General features: G+C 40.3%; 1 long non-coding RNA gene across 1 annotated transcript; it reads right to left on the minus strand.

Annotated features, from left to right (window-relative positions):
• Positions 1 to 357: 357 nt before the first annotated feature.
• LOC141786591 (uncharacterized) lies at positions 358 to 9229 on the minus strand. The gene is made up of 6 exons (XR_012597855.1): positions 9144 to 9229; positions 8320 to 8356; positions 7956 to 7993; positions 6783 to 6935; positions 6604 to 6696; positions 358 to 3223 (listed from the first exon to the last, which is right to left on the minus strand). It is a non-coding gene; the product is annotated as an uncharacterized LOC141786591 (long non-coding RNA).
• Between the last annotated feature and the right edge of the window lie 351 nt (positions 9230 to 9580).

Here is a 9580-nt window from a genome sequence, read left to right on the forward strand (position 1 = left end):
GATGGAGATACAAGCCCTTTCTTCCTTCAGTCATCATTGGGAATGTCAACTCTCTGCCCAACAAAAAGGATGAACTAGAGATACTGGTGAAGACACAAAATGTATACCGTGAGTGCAGCCTCATGTGCTTTACTGAGGTTGAGTCAAAACATCTCTGATTCTTGTGTGGATATCCCTGGCTTCACGCTGATACGTCTGGACAGAGACACCAAAGCTAGTGGCAAGTCAAAAGGTGGAGGACTGGTTTTATACATCAATCAGAGATGGTGTAATCCTGATCATACTACAGTCAAGGTGAAGATGTGTTGTCCGGACATTGAACTGTTGGCAGTTGGGATGAGGGCATATTACCTTCCCAGAGAATTCAGTCATATAATAACAATCCTCGTGTACATTCCACCCAAAGCAACTGCTGAAGTTCCATGTGATGTTATCCAAGAAACTGTTGCCAGGCTACAGACTCAACATCCTGAGGCTCTCATAATAATATCTGGAGACTTTAACCATGTTAGCCTCTCCTCTTATCTCACTGGATTTAAACAGTTTGTTAATTGCCCAACCAGAGTGAACAGAACACTTGATCTTCTATATGCCAACGTCAAAGATGCATACAGTGCCACTGCATTACCACCACTGGGCAGGTCGGATCACAATCTGGTTTTACTTCAGTCTTGTTACAGATCCTGCTTATTGAGGCAGCATGCAACTACTGTAACAGTTAGAAAATGGACACCTGAGGCCAGTGAGGCTCTGAGAGACTGCTTTGAGTGCACAGACTGGAATGTATTGTTAGAAACAGATGAAAATAGTATAGATATTGATAAACAGGTTGACTGTTTTACTGAATACATCAACTTCTGTAAAGACAATATCATACCATCAAAGACTGTACTCCGTTTCCCCAATAACAAACCCTGGATCACAAGTGACATCAAGGATATCCTCAATCAGAAAAAGGAAGCCTTTAGAGATGGCGACAAAGAACGGCTCAAACTGGTGCAAAAAGTGCTGAAGAGGAGATTAAGGGAGGCTAAGGTGAAATATAAAAAGAACATTGAGAGAAAACTACAAAATAATAACATGCGGGAGGTGTGGAGAGGAATCAACAACATCTCTGGCTATAACACAAAGACAAGGCAGCCAATTGTGGGTGATGTTGAACGTGCTAATGAATTCAACCAGTTCTTCAACAAGTTTGACACAGCGACCACTTCCTCTTCTACTGCTGCTCCTTCTACACATCTGTGTCTCTCCACCACTCCTGCTACATCCCCTCTTACACCTGTGCCTCTTCCACCGTCACCGTCTGTCACAGCTTTAGGAGTGAGGTTAGAGTTAGGAAGACTGTGCTCAGGGAAGGCTGCTGGTCCAGATGGTGTGTGTCCAAGACTGCTTAAGGACTGTGCTGCCCAATTGTGTGAACCCCTTCAGAGGAACTTCAACCTGAGTCTACAGTTGGGTCAGGTCCCGGCTCTGTGGAAAACATCTTGTATTGTGCCGGTACCAAAACTCAAATGCCCAGCTGAACTTAACGACTACAGACCAGTTGCCCTCACCTCACATGTTATGAAAACCTTTGAGAGGCTGCTTTTACGTCTGTTGAGACTTGAGGTCAAAGACACACTAGAACCTCTGCAGTTTGCATATAGAAATCATATTGGAGTGGATGATGCAGTTATATACATGCTCCACCGTGCCCTGTGCTATCTAGAAGAACCTGGCACCTATGTAAGAATTATGTTCTTTGATTTTTCAAGTGCATTTAACACCATCAAGCCCATGTTATTGAGAGATAAGCTCAAAGACATAGGAGTGAACCCATCCTTTGTCTCCTGGATCACAGACTATCTCACAGAGAGGCCACAGTTTGTCAGGTTGGGAAACTGCGTCTCTGGGACGGTCATGAGCAGCACGGGGGCTCCACAAGGAACTGTTCTGGCTCCATTCCTATTCACACTTTATACTGCAGACTTCAAATACAACTCTGAGTCCTGCCACATCCAAAAATACTCAGATGACACTGCTATTGTGGCGTGTATCCAAAATGGACAGGAATCTGAATACAGGGATCTGATAAAAGCTTTCTGTGACTGGAGTCATAGAAATTGTCTCCTACTGAACACCTCAAAAACAAAGGAAATGATTGTGGATTTCCGAAAGTCTGGGCTCTGCCATCAGCCAGTTAACATCCATGGGGTGGACGTGGAGGTGGTGTCAACCTACAAATATCTTGGTGTACATCTGGACAACAAGTTGGACTGGTCCCTTAATACAGATGCACTCTTTAAGAAGGGGCAGAGCCGTCTCTTTTTCTTAAGGAAGCTCAGATCAATTGATGTCTGTGGAAAGCTGCTGCAGATGTTTTATCAGTCCGTGGTAGCCAGTGCTTTGTTTTATGGTGCAGTATGCTGGGGAAATAGTTTAAAGCAGAAGGACAAGAGGCGACTGGAAAAACTGGTGAAGAGAGCTAGCTCCGTGGTTGGATCCAGTTTGGACTCACTGGAGGCTGTGGTGGAAAGGTATACACAGAAGAAAGTGGAGGCCATCATCCGTCACTCTGATCACCCACTTCACAACATCATAGTCCAGAGGATCAGCAGCAGTTCTGGACGTCTTACCTCTGTGCGCTGCAGGACCGAGAGGTACCGAAGATCATTCCTCCCTGCAGCCATCAGAGTGTACAATTCTTTGCTTGGAAGAGTGCCAAAACAACTTGAATTTCCCTCCGGGGATTAATAAAGTATGTCTTGTCTTGTCTTGTCTTGTCTTGTAATGTGACTGGAACCTCCAGCATCAACCCCTCGTACTTTGAACTGCTTGAATTTTCAACTGGAAATAGATCTACACAAAATTAAACCACCAGTAGAAACAAAACAATGTAGTGAGTCAGTGCAACTAAACTTAGCCTAGTCTGAGCTGTACAGCTGGCTGCACAGTTTTTGTCAACTCTCGGGCTCATCTTTTTGCAATCAAGATCCATCAAGACTTTTTGCAAAAACTCAAAGGTGGATTCCAATTTCTTTGGATACTTCAGATTAAGTGTGTACATGAGCCTGAAGATCATGGTAAAAGCTGCTGCAACTGAGGGCAAATTATTGACAACCTCTGTTCCTTCAATGATTATCTTGATGTCTTTGGCTGGGTGGAGTGGACTCTCCCATCCTGTGATCAAGATGGCCATGGTAGTCTGCTTCAGCTTTTCAGCCTAATTTTCTGGAATATCCTGCCAAAAAAAAAAAAAAAAACATTCAAAGATTCTAATGTGTTCCCATTTTATATATGGCTACAGTGGTCACTTTTATACCAAGATTTAACTTAAAATGAATGTGGTATCCACTGTAGTGGTATGCACTGTATTTACAGTGATCAGTCAAATGACCCAAGCACAATTTTCTCTTGTGCACCATAGAGCACATTGTGGTACGAGATGCAAGATTCACCTTCAGAAAAGTTGCAGCACTAACTAGAAAAGCACTCAGAGAGCACATACCTCTGCCAGCACCACAGTCCTCGACCATATTATGATTTTTACTATAAATATTACTCCTACCTTTATTTGATGTACATATTTAGATTCCTTTACCATAAAAACACTCCATTAGCAAACGGATTCATAATGATATCTATTTTATATCAGTAGTTATTCACAAAAATCACATTTTCGTCATAGTGGCCAGACGCTGATCCGGATCAACACCAAAATCAAATCAGTTCTTCCTTTTTTCCATGCTGAACATTTCCTGAAAACTTCATCAAGATCCATCCATAACTTCTTGAGTTATTTTGTTCACAGACTCACAGACAGACGGACAGACTCTCCCAAAAACATAACCTCCTTGGCGGAGGTAAAAATGTGTGCAACTTTTTGCCTTTCATCTCCAGGTATTTTAATTCATCAGTCATCATCCTGCTTTTTCTTCAGTCAAGTTCCCCCTTTTGTTCTTGTTTCATGTCTTGTTAAAGTGTTAAGTTTTATTTTGAAAGTTCACAAGTCTTTTCTTATTTCTGTAGATTTTGTTTCCTGCCTGGCACTGCCACACCTGATCCCTGATTGTGCTTCCCCAGCCGTCTCCTCACTCCCAATCACCTCATTGCCTTAACCCTTATGTCTTCCCTTGTCTTGTTGCCAGATTTTGTTCCTAGCAGGGTTCATACAGATTTTTCATGGTCAAATTCAAGTACTTTTCAAGGAGCTTCAAGGTCAATTTTCAAACTTTTCAAGTACTGTGAGCGGTTGTTAATTTCATAATGTTAAGAAATTGATGCGCACACAAAACAGCAATTTCATTGTGTTGAACAGCACATTTGTTCACAACTTCACAGAGAAGACTCGTATTTACAAAAAAAAACATTTTTTTCCTGATTCTTGTCTTTTTACTACTTCTCAAAGAACTGATTCTCATCACTTGCTGACGAAACTGGTATCATTATCTTTTAAACTAAGAGTATTAGGAGTATTATGAGGATTTATATTATATTTATTATATTACAACAATTTTTTTAATGCAGCTCCCTCCTTTGTGAAAACAACATCCCTCCACAGTAGATGGTCCACAAACAGGGCAGACTGGGAGAACAAATTAAACGCACCCTTCCCAACACCGTGTATGTTAATGAAGCAGCTGACAGCTCTCAGTGGATCAGTCTGAAGACAAACAGTGAAGTCATATCTCCTGTCCAGACCTTCAGAATTAATCTGAACACCTTGTAACAAACAACCACCCGTTAAAAACACCAGCGTTCAACACATGGAGCTTATCATTTAGCGCGAGCACATTAGCAGTAGCTCGCGCAAGCGTCAGCTGATGAGGAGGATGATTGACAGCGTTTTCTCATAATCTGACACAGACGTCATGTTGCAGCAGGACAAAAACACTGAAACAGGTGGTTTGACGCTGTCTCTCTGCAGTTCTGATCAAACATAACTAATGCTAAGTAAAATCTGTTACGCTAAGACTGCTGCATGCCAAAGTTGTGATCTCCTAATGAAGGAGAGCGTGAGGAGACGCGCTGATCCAGATGCATCTTGGGCAGATATCTACTTCATATAACCCTACAAAAACTCGCTGTCAGTTATACACAGATAGGGTATGACTATATATCCCACACTGACTTGCAGGAACGGAATATTCTGTGTGGAGCACCTGCAGTCCAAAACTGAAATCCGGCCAAGAAAGGGAATATTTTCTTTTGATTAAAAGATCGATCGATGTCAAATTTTGAAGATGAGGATCGTTTTTATTTTTGAGAATCGATTTTTTTTTTAACCCAGCCCTACTTTTTTTGTATCCAGTTCTATGGTTTTTCTTATTCTCAAACAATGAGTAAGATAGCCACATCTCAGACGCTTATAATAAACCAAGCCGGTAGCGCGGCTTTAGCACAAACAAGCCATCTAACCGGCAGGTTATCACATGACCGTTGTTCATCTGTGCCGGGTCTCAATGAGAAACGCCGTTTCGTTCCTTCGTATGTACAGGGCGAGCCTCCCACTCCGCCGCGGCCGTATGCTCAGACCAGGCACGACCCGGTATTTGTAGACAAAACCTGTCACCGCCTGACAGCAGTTATTTTATAACCTGCCCCGACAAACACCCCCGGGCAACACTACCTTTATGTTAAATGGGACACTGCCTTCATCACTCATGCCTAGCATGAAGCATAAAAAGGTGGTTAGCTTCAACAGGTAGCAGGCTAATTGGCTATTTAACATGTAGGGCTTCCAGGGTACCTCTCGTGGCTGGCGAGTGCCGACTTGCCCATAGCTTCCACTGCAATCTCCTTTTTACATACACTGCAGTATGCTGCACGGGGATTTGCGCTACATTTAATCCAAAATTTGTATTTTTCTTTCTCCAGCCAACGGTCATGCCTCCCGGCTTGCTGTTTAAGGAACAATCCTCATGGGGGAGACGTCACAACGCACATATAAACAGACCAGTTATGTTAAACCCGCAAGCCCATCAGATGGAACATTTTTTTTCCCCCACAATTTATTTTATTTCTCTCTATTTGATCGATCTGTTGAGTTAGGAAGCTGAGTAGTGAGTTATATACGATTATAAATTCAAGCATTCTCAAGCACTTGAATAGAAAATCAAGTACTTTCAAACCTTGAAAACACAACATGAAAAAATAAGCATTTTCAAGGATTTCAAGGACCTGTACAAACCCTGTCCTAGATTTTGTTCCTTTGTTTCACTGTGCAGTGCTCCCTCTATAAACATAGTTTGCTAACAATGTGTTTTGTTGAGATCTTTCCTTATGCCTGGTGTTTTTTGATACATCTGCTTATGAGTTCTTTTTGTTCTTAGAGTTCAAGCCATGACAATAAAATATGATTTATTCAAATCACAAATATCACCTCTACAGTCATAGCCCATTCATGCTACGGTCCAAATCTTTCATTTTTGCATAATGAGCAAGTCTCATAAACTGAGTATGACTGTAACACTGAGGCTTGAGAGATCAAAGACCTTGTATATATTCATGTGTATATATGCACAAGAGCCATTTTTAATGAAACCTAAACATACTGTATAAAAAAACTTTTTGCACTCAAGGTTAAAACCTCTTCCCTATATGTGAGTGAGATGCCCTTACCTGATATTCTTTGATCAAATGCTCAACAGGTTCCCCCAGGTACATCATCAGAGATGTGAAGATAGGCTCTCTTCTTGTGTTGATGTCCAAAGTCTGATTCAAAAAATGGTATTCAGTACAATCACAAACAAAAAATAAATATTTAGCATTCCTCAGACAAGAAACCCCTTCATAGATACCTCATCCAAAAGCTGTAAGACACCAGACATCTTCTGTCTTACAGCTCCCCCCTTCCGCCTGATAACCTCCAATAGTTTGGAGTGCTGGTCCAACTGTGCCAGTAACTTAGTCCCCAAGGGAACTGTTTTTATTCTCATAAACTCAGCATTGATCTATAAAACAAAAACAGAAGTGCATCCAAGATGAAGCTTGAAAACATATATTTTTCACAGCTACAATCACAGCTGACCACCTGAAAATAAGGACATCACCAATGAAATTGATGCAAAGCAACAAATTTGTACATAAAGTAGACACCAGCATGTATATTATGGTCCTGGCTGTATTTTTAAGATGGGGTGACATTCAAACCTGAAAAGAAAAAAGTAATAAGTTGAATTATTTCACATAAAAATCACTAGTTGCTTTTTTTGAAAAGAAAAAAAAAAGTCCCCAAGTTGCCAACACAGCTGCTCACTATATCACAGCGGAGTGGGAGATGAAGGGCCCTGTGCAGGCACAAATGTCTGTGTGAAAATAATGTGGACATTGACCAGTTTTTAATTAACTTTCCATGTTCAAGGGAATAAGATTGACCCTATCCTGAAATTGAATTTGTTTTAAAATTACCTTAATAGCCATATTGGACATTTGCTTTCTTTCTGTGATGATTGTTGAGAAGGATGATATTTACTTAGATGCGTTAGTAGAGCTTTCCAATAAACACAGGGGTAAGGATGGCCCCGCCAATAATGCAGATGGTAAAGTTTATAGTGTTTCAGAAGTTCAGATCTTCTTGACAATGAGTCGTCACAGTCTTTACATTTCCACATGCATGGATAACTGATGCAACATGAAATACAAGAGAAAAAAACAAGAGATATTTTTAATTTGTTGGGGTAACAACGCCATAAGTTTTATATTTACATTTTTTTATCTACCACGAAAACTAATTGAGATTAAAAATCTCTATTTCAAGAGGGTCCTGGAAAAGACAGCGGCACATTCAAAAGTTTTAAGCAAACACACAGTCATCACACATAAAACAAGACTTCAATACCTTAAGTTTATAGAATAGACCTGGAAACTGCCAAATCAATTTGTCAGATTTCATTTGAGCCAGTGCTATTATTGGGTCAAATTAAGTGTCCAATTAATTAAAAATGTTCTCATGATATTGTGAAGGAACTTACCACAAGTTATGAGGACAGGCCTCAGAGCAGCTAATTTCCTTGAAAAAGGAAACAATATTCTCTTGTTATTAATAAGCCAACACACTTAGTAGGTGCTAGATACAAATTGGGAACCATTAACATGTAATGTAAACTGGTTATACATATGTTTAGGCTTTATGTTGAGAATGGATATATTGTAAATACATAAAATGCAAAAATATAGTATATTTCAAGCGCACATCCTGCAGTCATTGTGTAAAATACAAACCTAGTGAGAATTAGCAAGACCCTGTAAAACTATCCATAGTAAGTTTTGGACAAACGATTATTTGGGCAGTGAATGATAAATTACATTTTTATAAGGTATTAACAACTAACTTACCACAATGGACAAGTCTGGAAGCTTTTCAGATGTTGCACTGCAAGATAAATAAAAAAAAAAAAAAAAAAACGTAAGTTAACTTTAGCTGAAGCCATACAGACACCTTTGGAAAAGAGCTATTTCACACTTACATAAAATATCATTGATTATTTAGTTGTTGTTTTTTTCTTTTCTTTTTTTTAGAAGACAGCTAGTACCCCGAAAATATGGGCAAGTTAATAAAGATAGAAAGCTCTGATAGTTTTGGCATTGTCATCGAAAAGGGACAATGCCTCCATCCTGACACTTACAAGCGCGCACATAATCTCTCTCCATAAACATACACACACATAACCCAGAAGCGGGTTAGTCTCTGTAGTTTTATTTGCACGCACCTACTGGCACTCCACGTGTTGTTCAACTCGTCCAAACTTGTACTTCACGGTTGACGAGCTCACGCTGTAGAGCAGGAATGTCCAACTTGTGCCATGGAGGGCCAAGAGGCTGCAGGTTTTCTTTCCAACCAAGAACTCCACCAGCTGATTCCATTGAGTACCTCACCTTCAAGCAGAGAGCAGGGGCTAATCAGTTACGTTACGCCGTCAAACATTTGAAACGACTCAAAAATGCATACTAAGTTAACCAGTAATTTAAACAGGGATTGAACGTGCACTGTCGAAAAATTATAGCTTATTTGTCGTGGGCTATAAGCTAGCAAGCTGAGTTCAACAAGACAGCCTGGTGATACCATGGCAGACGACCCAAAGGGCGGTTTAATAGATGAACGGGGTGATAAAACCATGGTTGATGTCACAGTCTAAAAACGCATTTTTGTCTTTTATAACCTGAAACAAAGTTTCCCTCCACCCAGGAGTTGCAGAGGCTGAAGATGGACTCGGCCGTTCCCGTCAGATCCTCAGGTTTCGTTTTCCGGAACACGCATGCGCGAAACGATCAACACCTGATCCGTTCAGGTTGATTGAATGAGTCATTTCATTTTGATGTCAAATTGCAAACTCATATTGAAACGAAATAAAAAATATTGATTCAGTCAGAAGTACAAACCTGAAAATATAGTTTAAATCTGAAAACGATTTTTTGAGTCCATATAATGTGAATTTATACATTAAATGAACAACAGCAAAGTTTTACTTTTTTCAGTGCTTTGAGACACTGAATTTGGGGGTTTCATTATCTGTGAGCCATAATAATCAACTTTAAAAAAAAAATAGATGCTTCAAGAATTTCACTCTGTGTGCCGTAGATAGATTTACAATATAGA

This window comes from Halichoeres trimaculatus, unplaced genomic scaffold (genome assembly GCF_033239565.1).
Source record: "Halichoeres trimaculatus isolate MK-OKI-2021-1 unplaced genomic scaffold, fHalTri1.1 fHalTri1_scaffold_51, whole genome shotgun sequence".
Taxonomy (NCBI): domain Eukaryota; kingdom Metazoa; phylum Chordata; class Actinopteri; order Labriformes; family Labridae; genus Halichoeres; species Halichoeres trimaculatus.